This window comes from Platichthys flesus, chromosome 3 (genome assembly GCF_949316205.1).
Source record: "Platichthys flesus chromosome 3, fPlaFle2.1, whole genome shotgun sequence".
Lineage (NCBI taxonomy): Eukaryota > Metazoa > Chordata > Actinopteri > Pleuronectiformes > Pleuronectidae > Platichthys > Platichthys flesus.
Window position 1 is genome coordinate 10349328 of NC_084947.1, and position 16431 is coordinate 10365758.

The 16431-nt window shown below is 39.9% G+C and overlaps 1 protein-coding gene across 1 annotated transcript in view; it reads left to right on the top strand.

The window, feature by feature from the left end:
• grid2 (glutamate receptor, ionotropic, delta 2) overlaps positions 1 to 16431 on the top strand; it is a 425270-nt gene that overhangs the window by 172365 nt on the left and 236474 nt on the right. The gene's annotated exons all lie outside the window — the stretch shown is intronic.

Genomic DNA, 16431 nt, shown 5'->3' on the forward strand with positions numbered 1-16431 from the left:
TTGAATCATTACACTGCACAAACTCTCATCTTGTGAAATGGTTAATTGCTTAGGTTATCTCCCTTAACTTCTCATCAGCTCATCATTTGATGACATCACCAGTGCAAAAACCTCACAGACACCCGGTGAACAAAGAGCTTGTTTGTAACCCTCCTCCTGAAGCTGCTTTGAATCTCTCTGCCAGCTCCTCCTCCTATATGATGCATTTGGCTCGTTGCTGACAATGGGAGCAATGATAAAGCAAGTTGTTATTGCATGATTTGGCTGCTGGAAAGCTTGTTTGGGCAAGAGACACACTTCTGCAGCCAAACAACGACTGGATGTTGGACGGGTCTTATTAACGTTATTAACCCTAACTCAAAAGAGATTAACTCAAGGAAGCAGTGGTAGACTCAGCTGCAAATTGCACTCTGTCCAAATACGGAGAATACTGATAGTTCTACACAGTTAAAAGTAACTACAATGTGTTTTCCTGTGATCTAATCAAAATGTTGGCCTGTTTTTAAACGTTATTAATGAATAAAACCAGAACTAGTTAACGACTGGTTTTAGTTTCTGTCTTTTGTTATCTGCAGTCAGAGTTATAATGCTGTGAAATATATTACGCTAGTGTACAGCTTTATTCATGAGTGGATCAAAGAGTCATTGTTGCACATTTTCTTATTACTAGTTGATGAATGTTAAGACTTGTACATGGATATCTCATTTAAAAAAAAGCTATCTTTTATGCATCAATCACAATGGTTGCCTACAGCAATGCTATTTTCAAACCCGCATTGTGGCCTTTATGTTAAAGAGTGCATCCACGGAGACCTTTGGTCCTCTGCAATTAGGACTCTGACCCCGATAGCAAGCGGCTGCTGTGATGATAATTAAACCAAACCTAGGCTGACTGACCCTGACATCCAGTCCACCAGTGAGCCACTCAATATTTCCCTTACTGTGTCAGACGGCTGGATCACGGACTACACACTAAGATGAGGGTGCAGTCGTTCAGACAGTTAATGGAACAGTTAACTTTGCTGAAAGGAAGTCTTTGCAATACAAACCGGGTTAAGTGAAACAAACGGCTCAATGCGATTAAATGTCTCACGCTGTTCTTAATTTATATGCTTATAACTCTTGAAAGAGCATGAGGATTCTCCTGTTTCAAAAAGAATAGAGAGTTTGAAATCTAATGCCTTAGTCCTTCTCTAATGTTGTGGATTCTTTTTGATGAATTAGTTTCTCGGATTGGATGAAAGAAAATAAAAAAACATACAAATTATTTTTATATATGCCGCGAAAGTTTTCAATTCTGCGTACATTTTGCCAAAGTGATCCTTTGTCAAATCAAGTTGTAGCTTTGTAAGGTAAATGTCATTTTTGAAATTAGACTTTGCCTAATTGGCTTTACATATGGTATAAATACATAATTTGTGAGTGATTACTGAGCATTTGCAGATTAAAATGTCCCTTGAGGAATAAGAAAATAATGGAAGTAGTGTTTAAAGAACAAAAAATGAAGAATGGTGACGTAAAACTACTAGGTGTGATTTTTAAGGGAATGTGTGCAGGAGTTCCATGTACTGGACAAGTGGCTGCGTACCCGTTCATTACATCTCAACAACGCAAAGATGGCAAGACTGAAATGATCAATACAAATCCCCCTGATCTAACATAGCACTTGATTCCATGCTATTTTTTCCCCCCTACAACCCCCTCTGTGTGCAAACATACAGTTTGTGCCATGGACAGTCTGATCCCCCCCCCCCCCACACACACACACACTCTCTCTCTCTTCTCTCTGGAACTGACATCAACCAAGTGTTTTATTCTCCTTCAAAAGGGAACAAGACACAAACATATTTTTATGCCACTTTTGAGGGAGTTTCCTGTCAAACATCCACAGCCCATTTTGAGGAAGAAAAAAAAAAAAGTCTATTTGCTTGCTCAGCTCAACTTATATTAAGTGGAGTGTTTTTTACGATATAAGGGTAAAAGAGAGAGAGGGAGAGTCTGTGGGCTTGTTCTGCCTTTTGGCTGTGAGCAGGAATGGACTGGGTTTGTTTCTGTCTGGACTGATAAGAGGAAGCCGCTTACATTCCTCTCTTATCACTTTGCTCAGGGCTAATATCCCTTTTATTTTATCTCTCTTTCACTCATTGTCGCCCTTTGTTGTTGGTGGACTGGGAAGAGGTTCGCTGGCTTGGATTACCTTCCCCGATGTATTTGTTGGAGGAATACAATTATTTCCGTTGCAGCTTGTGCTGTGTTTGCCTGTTTTACCAGATGCAAATATTTTGCCTGCATTCCCAGATAAGCATAGAGAAGAAGATGCACAGCATGTTTAAATCCCCGCATGGTGAACACATAGAATACATTACAAGGAAAACAGAGGGACTATATGCATGTGCACTCCACCCATCATGTATTCCAGTAGCTGTACTTCTTAGTTTACACCTTCAGCCATAATGTAAAGGCCATAAATGCAAACAGTGGCATCAAATAAATCCAGCCACAGATCCGTGTCAGGATACAGATCTGCGTCCATGTTTTATTTAGTGTCGAGTTAGGTGTCTTATGTGTTCCAGGACCAGCTCCTTCTTACAGTGCACTTTACTGGCCCATAAACCCCCTGATCGATGATGCACACAGTGGGTAAAGTTGAACATTCTGTACGCTTGTTGAAGGGATAATGGCATATTCCACTGCAGCCATTTCAGTAATAATCCGGCAACTGTGTGTGTGTGTGTGTGTGTGTGTGTGTGTGTGTGTGTGTGTGTGTGTGTGTGTGTGTGTGTGTGTGTGTGTGTGTGTGTGTGTGTGTGTGTGTGTGTGTGTGTGTGTGTGTGTGTGTGTGTGTGTGTGTGTGTGTGTGTGTGTGTGTGTGTGTGTGTGTGTGTGTGTGTGTGTGTGTGTGTGTGTGTGTGTTTGTTTGTTTTCAACCCCGAATGTTCATGGATGCACTTTTCTTTCCCCCTTGCATGTTATGTGTGTGGGACAATAAATGTATCTCGTATCTTATCTTACCTCTCCCAACTTCACAGCTCATGTATCATTGTCATTCAGTTTTCATAGCAATCTCTACCTGCATGTAATGAGGCCTATAATTATCCCTAACGCCCACACAAATTCATTTCATGGACCTTTCTTTTGAAGATTGACAATTGGAAGAAAAAGCACAGTGGTTGAGACTGTACAAATGAGGAAACCAGCAGACTGGAATATTTCCTGAAATTATCGCTTAAAACATGAAAAAATGAATGTCGTGAAAACCTCAGTGGGCGTGAAAAACAGATTTGCAGAATAAATGCAGGGAAAGACTGACAACAGGTTAGACAAGGACAGAGGGTGTGTTTTTATTGACGTCAATGTGAAGACATGTCAATCAACTCAAACAGCAGCCAACTTCTTTAGACCCAAACCACATGAACAAAAACATATTCGCTCCAACTTCATTTACTTAGGTACCCCCATAAAAGGTTATTCACTTCAATACGAGCCATAAATTATATTTTCACAAATATAATAATGTTTGATTTGTTGGGAATACTACAAACACAACTTCGTGAGTACAACACCTCCACTAAAGAGGACCTCAGAAATAAGCTCAGTAAAGAGCTAATTCTATAGAGTATCAAGGAAAAATGTGCTCTATTATATTTTTAATTGTTGTATTCATGGTTTAAACAATTTACCTTATAAAGAAGCCACTGAGTGTATAAAGACTTACTTAGTTTTGTGAAAGAACAACAAAACAACTCTGGCAGAAACATTCGAATCGTACAGCGAACGGAAGTCAGAGTCCTGGCCCTGATTTGTCTGTTTACATTGGTAGACATCCAGAGGCTGATTCATCATCAGACAACAGCCAATAGCTATTACCTTTCCCCCCCAGATCAAACTTTTCTTTACTAAATACACACAAACACAATGGGTGCTACACATCTTTACAGCACACCTACACCTTCAGTATATGAATACACAAACACTTGCACAATGCTTGGCCCCATGAGTCCTTATCTTCACAACCACTTTCCTTTTCAAAACAGCTTTGTACCGTCACTTGTGCTATGTGCTGAATGTCAGTCATATAGAAACCATTGATCCATGCATTTCATCTTCAACCTATAAACTGGGATCCTGCAGTCGATAAGACGTGGGTTTGAATAATGTAAATCTGATTGACTACTTGGAGGGATGCAGCGATTTAGTCAATACGCACCGACACACACACGCACACACACACATCAAGGTGAGCGTTTGATGTTTTTTTTTTCTGTTGGGTATCAAAGCGGTAAATCCCATAAAACAACGTGCCACAACAAGTGGCTGAATGATAAGTAGAAGTATACAACTTGCTTGTACTTTCGATATTGATGCTTCCAATGCCTTTGTCCCCAGCCCTCTGCTCTTTGTGAACTGGGATACAAGGAAAAGAGCATTATGAATGATTAGCTCTTGCATCATCTCCAACCTGAGGGTACAATCGCAAGAGAGGAAGGAGAAAGTGGCTGCACGGAACTGGAAAACAACTTTCCCTTTTAAACTTATGATATGAATTACATTAAGTAAAGGCAGGGGTCTATTTTCAGATGTACCTGAGATTATAGGCAGACGACAGAGTGAGTGAATCCGGGGAGTGCATGTCTATCTTGCACTTTTCTTTGTAAGAACACACCTTTGTGTTATGGAAACTCTAGATTTGGTAAATGAGAGAGCTGTGGGAGAGTACAGACACAGGCCTGCGGTGAATGAAAGGAAACCTTTTATATCCAGGTTGGAAAGCAATACAACAAATGCCCTTAAGCAAGACATTTCAGATTCAGTCCTAAGTTATAGAGTTTGTACTTGGGTTTGGTCAAAATGTCTATTGTACTGTTTTCTCAGTGATTTTTGTAATTGAATCCATCTCTGATTGTATTGTATTGTTTTATGTTCACCTGTAAAACAACCCTGCAGGAACAAGGTTATCCTCTTCACTAAATTACTTGTAACCTAATACTTTTTGCTCAGTGCAACAAATAAATCTGAGACTATGATAAAATGTGAAAACATTTAGTTGAACAGGGATTATCTAGCAGCTCCTTAACATTTCCAAAAGGAAAAGAGTGTCACATTCATTTAGATGATACTTATCATTACATGCATTTTTGTTCCCGTGTCTGCATCTGGGTTTTGAGATTCAGTTTTACCAGAAGCCATGGTCTGTCTCTGGGAAGACTAGTGTATGTTGAATTCTGGATTTTTGTGATTGTTGTACCTGATGAGAAAAAATTAACATTACTCTGCTTCTTTTTTTGTCTCCCTTCCTCCCAATTTCCCTCTCCCTCCTGCTTTCTCTCCAACAAGGTAAGACTCAAGTGTTTAAAACTGTTACACCAGTTAGTACAGTGTCATCACATTGTTATCACCTACACAGGTTTGTAAGATGACGGTGGTATTTCTCGCTGCATGAAAGAAAAGTCACCTTCAGCAGTGGGATGCTTCCACTGAGACGACACACATGGAGGCTCTCATATCCTCTCACCTGACCTCAGTGTGTTGCGTTTAGCAGATATTTTATAGTCACTGTTTGAAGTAATCACCGGGGCAATTACTGCAGAGAACTGAGACTTGTAATTTCTTCATTCCCTTGGAGGGAAGACATTTTGTGCCATGTGGTAACCATTTTAAAAACGCTGATACCATGTCTGGACAGGTTGGTTCTAATTTTAGCGGTGCTCTATACGTGATAGGAAGTCTGATCTTTTCATTTTTGCTGTTAAAGCGAGTCGGGGGAGCGGTGTGAGGTGAACATCTTCCCCCTGTGAATTTTAATCTTTTCCCGTTTGAGCAGAAAGAGGAGATATTCATCCGAGAAGTATTTGTCAGCTTCTCAGGAACACAAATATAAAAAAAAATAATAACAAGCCTTTGGTAGCACTCTCACTGAGGAGGTAAGTGAATGGACCAACTCGGTTCGGGCTGTTTTATTTCAGTCAGGCCTATTAAAAACCTGATATATTGCCTTAAAAAATCCTGATGGACAGAAACAAGTCTTGTTTGTAAGCTGCAGGTATTTTATTATCATTATCAACTTACAATAACACTTGCGTCACCTTGATTTCTAACTGTGACACAAAATGCAACAAAAGAAAAGTCGATAAACCCTCCATTCTGTTATGATAACCCCAAATCAAATTTCTTCTTGTAAATCCACTGCTCTCATCCCTCCTTAACTTTCTCTGTGGTGTTTTGGGAGCTGTTTTTTTTATTATATTTTCCACACAACCTACTCTCATTATGTCAGAGTAATACACTGCAGGGTGTCAGTGTCCTGAAGTGTGAATGCCATCCTTATTCCTCCCTCCAGTCAGAGGGCTGGAGTTTCACTAAACTATTAAAAACAAAGTATTTTCACACATATTACTCACATGCCCTCCAGTGTGATGAAGATGATGAGGTTGACTCGCTAGTACATTTTCCAACCCAAAAAGGTTCTAGGCTTGCTTATATTTCACTTTTTATTTTTCTTGTTTGCTCATTTCGCTGATATTCTTTGATTAGTAGCTGTATTATTACGCCTCCCATCACTGTTTTTTACTTTAAGTGGAGGATGTTTGCCTCTTACCAAGCCGACCTTTACTCTGGGAATCTTAAGTATGTTGTTTTGAATGTATTACAACATTTTGTCTTCTTCATTTATAATAAAGAAAGCCTATTTTTTACTTAATATCCGGAATAATGATCATATCACACAGACACACACTCAAAAACATTAACGTCTTTCCATCTCAATGGGTCATCCACCTGCTGTGCTACAACCAATGATCTGTCACTTTCTGTTTTCGCCTGATTAGCTTGGAAGGAAGTGGCTGAAGGCCAGAACCTCTCTCTGTGTGTGTGTGTGTGTGTGTGTGTGTGTGTGTGTGTGTGTGTGTGTGTGTGTGTGTGTGTGTGTGTGTGTGTGTGTGTGTGTGTGTGTGTGTGTGTGTGTGTGTGTGTGTGTGTGTGTGTGTGTGTGTGTGTGTGTGTGTGTGTGTGTGTGTGTGTGTAAGAATCATCTCTGCTTTGTGTTTTTGTTTCCTGCTGTGAGAGATTCTGTGATGTGCACATAAAGGGGATTTGTAAAAGCTTCAAAAACACACACACATGCCCACATACAGACGTAGGCATGCACACACACACACATATATAGGCGCAGACAAACACTTGTCTTTCTCGATGTGTGACATGCTGTTATTACCTTAGATAATCATCTGCCATAATTATCTTTGATGAGCAAAGTAAATGAGGCAGTGTACAATATAACATTCAGAAACTAACTTTTTTAATTGACAAGTACGCAGTCTACGCTCACATCATTACTTACTATCGTTATTACTTTTCTTGGGCAGTTGCTGACCACTGGCATTTTCTGCCCGATTATTCCAGTTAATAAGACATTTGAAGAGCTGCAGTTCTTTGACAACCTGTGATTTTGTCACGGTGTGTTTGCCTGATGTAACCGTTGCAGACAGCGACCTTTAGTCAGTTAACTCACAAATGATCTCATTAGTGCTCTGGTTAATCTTCACTGACGGGTACTGGCTCTCAGGTTTGGGAACAGTCAACTAAATTAGACGCACACGTCCGAATGACAACAAATGCACACATCTCTGAACTTTAATAAGAAACCACATGAACAACACAGTGGTATTATAATGTAATAGGAGTGGCTTTGTCACACATTCACAACACATCAATATGCATGAACACACACATAAATATATTAATTAGGATGCTTGTTTAGTCCATTTCAGATTGTGTAAGGTGGAATAAAGTAATTTCATTAATGTTTGTCATATCTGATAACTAGTGCAGCTGAATCGCGGCTTCCTCTTCACCATTAGGCCGACAAACTGTGAGTCATGTGTTTTAAAATCCTGATTTATTCTGAAACAGGCAAAGGCTAAATCTACTAGTGACAATATACTGCCAAAGCCGTTTTGCTGGCAGTGTTAGACAGACAGCACAAAGCAGATTAGGCTGCTGTAAATGAATAATCAAAACATATTAGGACGAGTTTAAGAAGATAATTAGCTGGGCAAAAACAGATAAAATCTCCTGATGTTTCTCCTTCTCATGTCTAAGGCTACAGAATAGCCTCATTTGTAATACATTACATGCCACATGATACCCATGTATGTTGTCTTCTATAGTTACTGCTGTTGACATTAGAACTCATGAATACTATGAATTTTGGCAAAAAACCCTCTTCTTAATTAAAGACAGCTACATATTTACTGTGATAGATTATATTGAATCAAGCTCTTTGCCAGTCCCAGCAAACTGAAATCAATTGAAACCAATTCATGACTATAATTTTAATTACAGCCTGTAACTTGTTGATTGGCTAAATGATGAAAGTACATTTTTAGATTGATCTGTCTAGGAATTCATTCAGTATTTTTGTTGAAGGAGACATGTTTATTTCTCATTCACAGTTGCAAATGGGTCTGGAACCTTTTCAGATTATTTAAAATTTCCAAGGGGCCTTATCAATGATATCAAATGCCTCTACAAGCAATTTCACAGAACTACGACCAATTAAAGCAAGGGAAGGTGACACAAAAAATTGAACTTTAAATAAATTGTATGCTAAATACAGCAAACACATTTTTCTGATCAACAGATGCTGCAAGTGGAATGATTTGATCTTATAGAGAAGATGTACCTTCTACTTTGTTTTAAACAACTGTCTCAACCAAACCTCCCCACATCAGCAGTAGACCTTTTGGTTTATCTGCAGAAGTGCTTCAGTGGCACTTCCCTCTCAGTCTTTACCTGCCCCTTCTGAGATAAGTGAATGTGATTAGACAGAAATCTGTCTGGAGGAGAGAGGGCCAGGTCCATCTCCGACATGAGATGAACATGAGCTCACTGATTGGTCTGAAGTTATTCTGCTCTGCACATCAAGCCTAACACGCACCGAACAAACACACACACTCAAACACTGTCTACACCCAGACGGCACTTCTGATCCTCTCTGGCCTCCCTGTCTTTGATTTATTTATTTTTTCATCCTTTACCCCAACTTCTCACCTCTACCTTTTCATTTCCTGTCCTCTCTGCCCCTCTCATTTTCTTTATGTGCCTTTCCTTTTTAATCTCTACTCACTATTGCACTGTCTGTGTTTTTCATTGTTCTTCGGGGTCATGGGTGAATGTGTGTCTCTTATTTGAAGTGAGAAGAAAGAAAGATGTGGCTCAGAGCTCCAGTCGCTTCTCTGAGGACAGAGGCATTTCACTTTTACCGCTTTTCTTGCTGTTGTAGCTTTTGCCCCCCCAGTTGTCCAAAGACCAAAATCCTCACACCTTCCTCGTATCTCAAGTATAATGTATAATTGAGCATATCCGATTATATTTATTATTTTACCCCTCTTCGGGTTCTGTGATCTCTAATCAAGGTGTAAAAACATTAGATACCCGCTGTGTAAATCAGTGATATCGACTGAATCCACCAAGCAATTATTACCGCTGTTCACCCCGGCTGTTTTGATTGATAGACTTTTAGCGAGTATTATCATGCTTGCTTAAAGGTTCCTATAGGCGGCCGTGTTAAAATGTACATCTCAACAGCCTAAATAACAATAATTAGAATGCTTACTATTATTACATAGGCTCAAGAGGTAAATAAACAGGTCTGTACTTTAAATCTGCTTTATATTACACAGTTAATGGGTTTGAACATTGACATCCCCACCCCAGAGAAACAAATAATACATATTTCTCAACCCAGAACCAAAGCCATTGGCTGAAAGATCGAGGCAGGGAGCCGTATTATGGTTTTTTGACCATCATTCGCTGTTAGCTCTCAGAAAATTGTGGTTGCTGTGGATCACTGGTTCCTTGCTCGTTCCCACGCTTAGATCAGGGCCAACAGGGGCTTTTTTCAGCTTTGCCTCGCCTTTTCCAATACCCCTGCTTTCTTCAGAGGCCTTCATTAAAAAAGCAAAAAAAGTGTTGCTGTCCTAGTTGTTATAGTTGTGTTTGGATATCTAACATGCTTTGTAATCCGAGGTTGGATGAAGTCATTGAGATGGGATAAAAACTTGCAATCTCTTGCGTTTTAAAGATTTTTCCAAATGACCATCTTACAACGGCTTGTGGGCAGCATGAACATCTTACATCTCCCTGATTCAAGCCGAACATGATTGTGCCTTGTTCACAGATTCTTGTATTAATTATCTACGCTGATGTTTTCACCCTGAGGGAACAGCCCCTGGCTATAAAGAGATGATCCATATCACAATACGGTGGGAAATTTCTCAAATGCCCTCTTTTCTCCTTCTTTCTCCTTCTATCCATTCTTAAAAGACCTCTAGTCCATGTTTTAACATCTACACAACATTAGACCAGCTCTACTTCCAACATCTGACAACCTTTGGTTCATTTAGAAGAGTCTCCTTTGATTAACATTGTTGGGTGAGATGTGATGTCGTGACTTTTAGTTTTGAATTCCACATATTTTGCTGAAAGAGGCTAATCACTGTTAGAGGCCTAACTGTGTAACACCGCATATGATTGGGATCCTGCTGGTAGAGTGGGCGGAAGTCTGAGTCACACACAGGCAAACATGGTGTGTGAGGGATGTGTGAGCGTGCTTGTGTGACATTCCCAAGTTAGATTTTAATTAGTGAACACTTGGTAGGAAAAAGCCTGGTCTGTACTGTTTTGGCTCTCCAGGGCATCATCAGCGTATTGGTTTAAATTCAAAATCCTTTTTTCTGACACCACTGAGTCTATAAGATTTAGGTATGCAGAAGAAATACAGCATTCGGCATTTGTTCAAACAGCAGTTGAAACCACCTGCATACAGGTTCCTAATAAGTTACCTCTTGTGGTCAGGCAAATAATACAAATTTACTTACTGAGAAGCAAAGAGCAAGGGTTGCATCAAAGATCTAGTGCTGTAAAAGCTGTTGCTTTGCATCCTATTCTTACCAAAAGTCCCCTTTGGCTTCTTTTAAGCATGACTATGATGTTTTTCTAACCTTAACCAAGTTGTTTTAGTTGGGTGACCTCAAATCTTATATGGAAAACCAGAAAAACCTCATGGGGATATGGACATTATTCTTCTAAGTTGCAAATGTACCTCAGCAGTATTGAGTGTTTGCGTCTGGAAAATGTCACAGTGAGACGGGCGTGTTCTTCAGTGGTCTCCACAGAAAACAGAGGCAACTACGGCAATGGAGCAGATCTGGTTAAAAGTACTGATCCAGCATCAGTATTTTTCAATTTCTTCAAGGTCCCAATTTCAATGGGCTAAAAACCTGTTAACACCTGCTAACATCTGGCTTTTGTCTGCAATGGAAAGCTATTTAATTGGCACTCACTTTGTATGGGAGAAGGTTTACCTGCATTTAAAAAAGCTGCGTTTACCCATTATTGCGGTGTAAAAAAAGATATAGCAGAAGGGGCATTCGCCTTGGTGGAAGCATGCATTCTCTAAGTGCCCCTTTAGTCTAAATCATTATTTCTATTTATTGTAACCAAGACCTTAAAGACAGAAAGTTACTACAATACCCGAGCTGCTGCACGTTGTTTATGAAACATGCTAAATGTGAAATGTATTTGTTATTGTACTAGGCCTAAAACATTATAACTGTTCAAATAAATAATATGACTACTTACAATGTGATACTATTTGCATAACAAAGTTATGAAGTCATGTGGGAGAAACTGTTGACCTCAACTGGCTCCATTTTAAAGCAGCAGTAAAGACACCACTTTTTCAGGCAAACATACACCCCATTACATTTTTTTGTGTAAATGGTTTGATGTATAGATATTGTGGACCATTAGCACCGGGGTAAAGAAGCCCCATACAGGCCCTTCTGTGATGGGGCTGAAATGTATTTTAAAATAGTCACGGTGCCTCTATAGAGAATCCTCACTACCCATAAGTGCTTAGAAGAGTAATTTCAGAAATAACAGAGCATGCACAATCTAATATTTCATTTTTTACAGCAGAACGGAAATAGTTGAGAGCGGAGCACATTTGACAGTGGGTGCATGATAATGACCGCATTCATTTGACAAACTCTGACCAGGGGATGTGCAAGACCTACCTCCTAAAGCTTCTGGTAAGCAGAAAAGTTTTCTGGCGAGAACTCGGGTCACATAAGAGTGTGTTTTGACATTTTAAGAAGAAAAGCGCTGACTGTTCTTATAAGCAATGTGGTGTGACTTTTACACACAAACACACACACACAGTTGTATCTCCATGACTTCAGAGGATGTAATATTAAAAATGTATTTCCTGGAGACTTATTCTACTTCCTTAATTCTAGCCCAACCCTAACCTTGAACACATCATCACCTTTCAATTGAATGATTTACGTGATGGGGACTTTCTTTGTGTCCCCATAACAGGTCACTGCAACATGAATAATACCTGGACCACACAGACACACACAGCTGACCACTACACTATGTACTGTTGAGCGAAGGGAAAAAAAGGGAAAAGAAACCAGAGACATAAACCCCCAACAGCTGGTGCTGAATAATCCAGCATAGAGAGACACACACACACACACACAAACCTGTCTACACCTGGTTTTTGGGGTCTAGGGGGCATGAAGCTGGCATAAGGCCTGCTATGCCTGTCAGAACCAATCAGAGCATCCGGCTGAGGGCTGGCATTTACAGCTGATTTGTCAGGATCGGCGGGCCCACAGGGTTTGGCCAATAATAAGCCTCCACCTGTGGTGATGGATCACCTGTGACATAGCTGGCCACACAGGGAGAGACATGGCCACTGGCATGCTTTGAGACAAGACAGGACCAGACGCAGAGAGGGAGGGCGGGAGGGAGAGGGGAAAAATAGGAGAGCAGGGGTAGAGTTTTGCCTCTTTTCAAAAAGAAGTGGCCGGAAACCCCAACAAGCCAAGCCTGGATGATGTTGAGATTTACAGTAAACAGAGCAGTTCAGATTTGGCACAAAACAAAACTGTTTATCACCTTCTGTATTTTTTTATAAATGCACAATTATTCACAATAAGTTCAGCCGTTTAATTGATAGTTCAATTGCTTTTGACCCAATACCTCAAGAAATGGGTGTAAGTGCTGAAAAGTTAATTGTTTGAATATCTATAGAATTGTAAGTCTCACTATAATCATAATTAAATAACTCGGAGGGTCTCGAGCTGCCTGTTAATTAAGGATTTTGACAGCATTTTTTAATTAGTTGCAGCTTTTAAGGCACAAATATGAGCTAAAAGTAGTTTTCACACAGTAAGTGTCTACTCACCTGTCTTTAAACAGAATTTTATTTAAATAAAACGAAGGAAGAGACAACTTTTCATTGTGCTTCGTTACAAAAAAGAAAAAAAGAATATGAAACCAAATAATGATCAGCTCAGTTTCTGACTGTTGACAGGAAGAGGAGGGTTGACTTTAAGCAAGTTCAGGCTCAGACAGGCGGAAAGACAGATGTGAGTGGGATGTTTGGAGATCAGGTAAGGAGGAGTGGAAAGACTGGAGGAGAGACGAATGTGCAGCATTATGCGAGGAGTACACAAATGGCGTGTGCACACTCTAACTAGAAAATTGACTCCTGAAAGTGCAAACATATCAAATGGAAAACTATAAAAGTGGAGCTATTAGTCTGATTCACGGAGCACGTAATATGTGTGTGTTAGATGAGCCTAAGCTTCTGCCTGAGGCTCTTGACCTGCTCGACCTACAGGTCGTCAGCAGATAGGTTTTTACTTCAAAGAGTTGTACACTCGAAAGTTTACCAAATCTAGAAGTGGAATTAATAATACCAGGCTCTTGTATCAAAATAGGAAAAAAAACTCAGTCAAATTTAAGTTTAAATGTAGAGAAATGTTATGAGATAATGAGATAGACAATGAGCAATGAGGCTAATACAAATATAATAAAAGCTCCTGTAGAAATGAGAATAAATATAATTCCATGAGATAACCAAGAATGATTTATCAAAACAAAGTTATTTACTTTTAGTTTCTACCCTCCTCTGTATGTTAAAATACTTTCACATATCCTATCCCTAGGTCGAAAAATCATCCAATCAACATATCTGTTTGACTTTTTCAATAGTCCCTTTTATTTGCTTTAGGCGACTTAAAATAAGGAAAAGCCGTGGACGCACACACAGACAACTGCCCCCGTGCACAAAAATATCCTTACACTCACACAACCCCCCCATACACTGGTAAACATCAAACCCACAGCCTTCACTTAGCTCAGTGCCTTGTCAGTCCTTCTGTGTCTTATTTTAAGTTGCAGTCATCAATAATGGATGTGATGAGGGGAATAATTGATGGGACCCACAGCTTCCTCTAATGCTTCTTAGTTTGACGGATGAAGGGACAGCAGGAACTCTTTTGGTGAGACCGTCCTCCACCCACCCACCCACACTCCCTCATATACACTCACACTTAGTTTGATGGATGGATGAACAGCAGGAGCTCTGCGGTTGGATATTTTTCAGCACTTATTCAGCAGTTATTATCTACATCAATTGGAGCTATATAAATAAACTGTTGGCCAGGAACCCAATGATGAGCTTTATTCTTCATTCTGTGCTGGAGGTGAAACGCTGCTAAGGCATTTGTCTACTAACCAATAGGAATGCAGCATGTCATTATGCCTGCATCAGGCAGAGGCTGAGGAGCAGAGAGCACACAAAGTAAACAGGTTTAGGTCTAATTAGTCGCGTTTACTGAGGTTTCGAACGGGTCACATACGTGGAGGCAGTTTGAAACTGGCAGGCACTGAGCAGGCAAAATTACAAAACCAAAAATCCAAGCCACTGAGAGACCACACCAGGAAAAATGCAAGAGAGCTTGTACATGACAATCTGTGTCGGAAAACTAGACTGAACTAGATAGATAGATAGATAGATAGATAGATTACTTTATTCATCCCCGAAGGAAAATTAAGTCCTCATAGCTGCCGGTAGATTTGAATACAATAAAATACAATACAATAGAATAATATAAAAATTAAAAAAATATTGAGGTAGGTAGAAAGAATAAAAACAGAAACACAAGATAAATAGGTAGATAAGGTGCAGTGGCAAGATGATGGTAATAGTACTGATGATATGATGGTAATGTTATTGTTAGACAGTATATGAAATATCAGACAAACAGCAAACGTTATAAAATCATCAGAAAAAAAATGACAGTAATACCAGGAGCTGCCTCGACAGGCACCCGTTAGTACGGCGCCATCTTGTTGAACTATTTGAAGGTTCTGTGGTGGACCACGTAGGGGCAGGTGACTGGCGATGTAGGAAGTGTTCGTCGATGTCAAGGTAACACAGAGCATTTTTTTTACATAACATGGGCTCTGTCCTAATTGAAACATAGTTGAAACATTTCGAAAAAGACAAATTTGCCGTGATCCAACGAAGATGACCCGCTTTATGAATGACTGAATTTCTTTTAGTGGATGAAGCAGCAAACAGGGCAAAGAAAAATATATGACCACTTGGACCGAGACGACAAATGTACAACAACGTCTCAAGGTCAAACTTTAAAACTCAGTTTGAAGCAGATATATTAATGTTGTACCTCAGAGGGACTCATGCCCTATTGAAGACCCAGATCCCCAAATGGACCCTGTGTCTCTTTGTGCATCTGTCAACATGTGTCAAGACCAGAGGAACTAAAACAGCTCTGTTATTATTAAAAAGTCTGCTCTTGCCTCCAGAGATGTTGCCGTCATTTTATGTGCAGCGACATCTACTAGCTACGGCAGGGCTATTTAAAAACTGTGGATAGGGCACAGGAGGGTGTGAGGGAATACAAGGCCATGGCATAAGTGTGTCCTGGTTGTCTATGTTCTTCTCTTAGGGTATTGTTCCCTCTCCTGTTTCAAAATCTAGCTCTAGACCCTAAAGCCAAAAACAAAACATTAACCAACATGTCACACAGCAAAACTGATAGCATCTGACTGTTTCCTCTCTATCGTCCCCCAAGCACAAGTTTGACAGGGAAATCATGTTTTAATGTATTCTATTATTTTGTAGATTTTTTTTGACACACTGTCGAATTAGCTCTACATTAATAAGCGTAGCTTACCACGGATTTCTATTTCTATTTTGACTTTTATTTCGCAGTCTTTTTCGTGTACATTGGGTTCAGTGTATGTACAAGCAGTGTCTTCTCTGTGGTCAAAGCTGTGGAAGACTTGGCTGGTTCCTCAGGAATATGACAGAGAAAAAAACAGAGAAGGTTTCATGCACGTTGTTTCAGCTGTTTATCATTCTTGGTGCATGACTTGCAAACAGATCTTTCCATGTACACATATGTACAAACAAAAGTGTGGAAGTGGTTGGCGTTGTGTGTAGGATTGTGTTTGCACAACTGTAGTTATAATGCAAACACTTCTCTCGCTGTGGGTTCTCTTGTGCATGACCATGGCGGTGACTGAATGTGTTGGCTGGTTCTC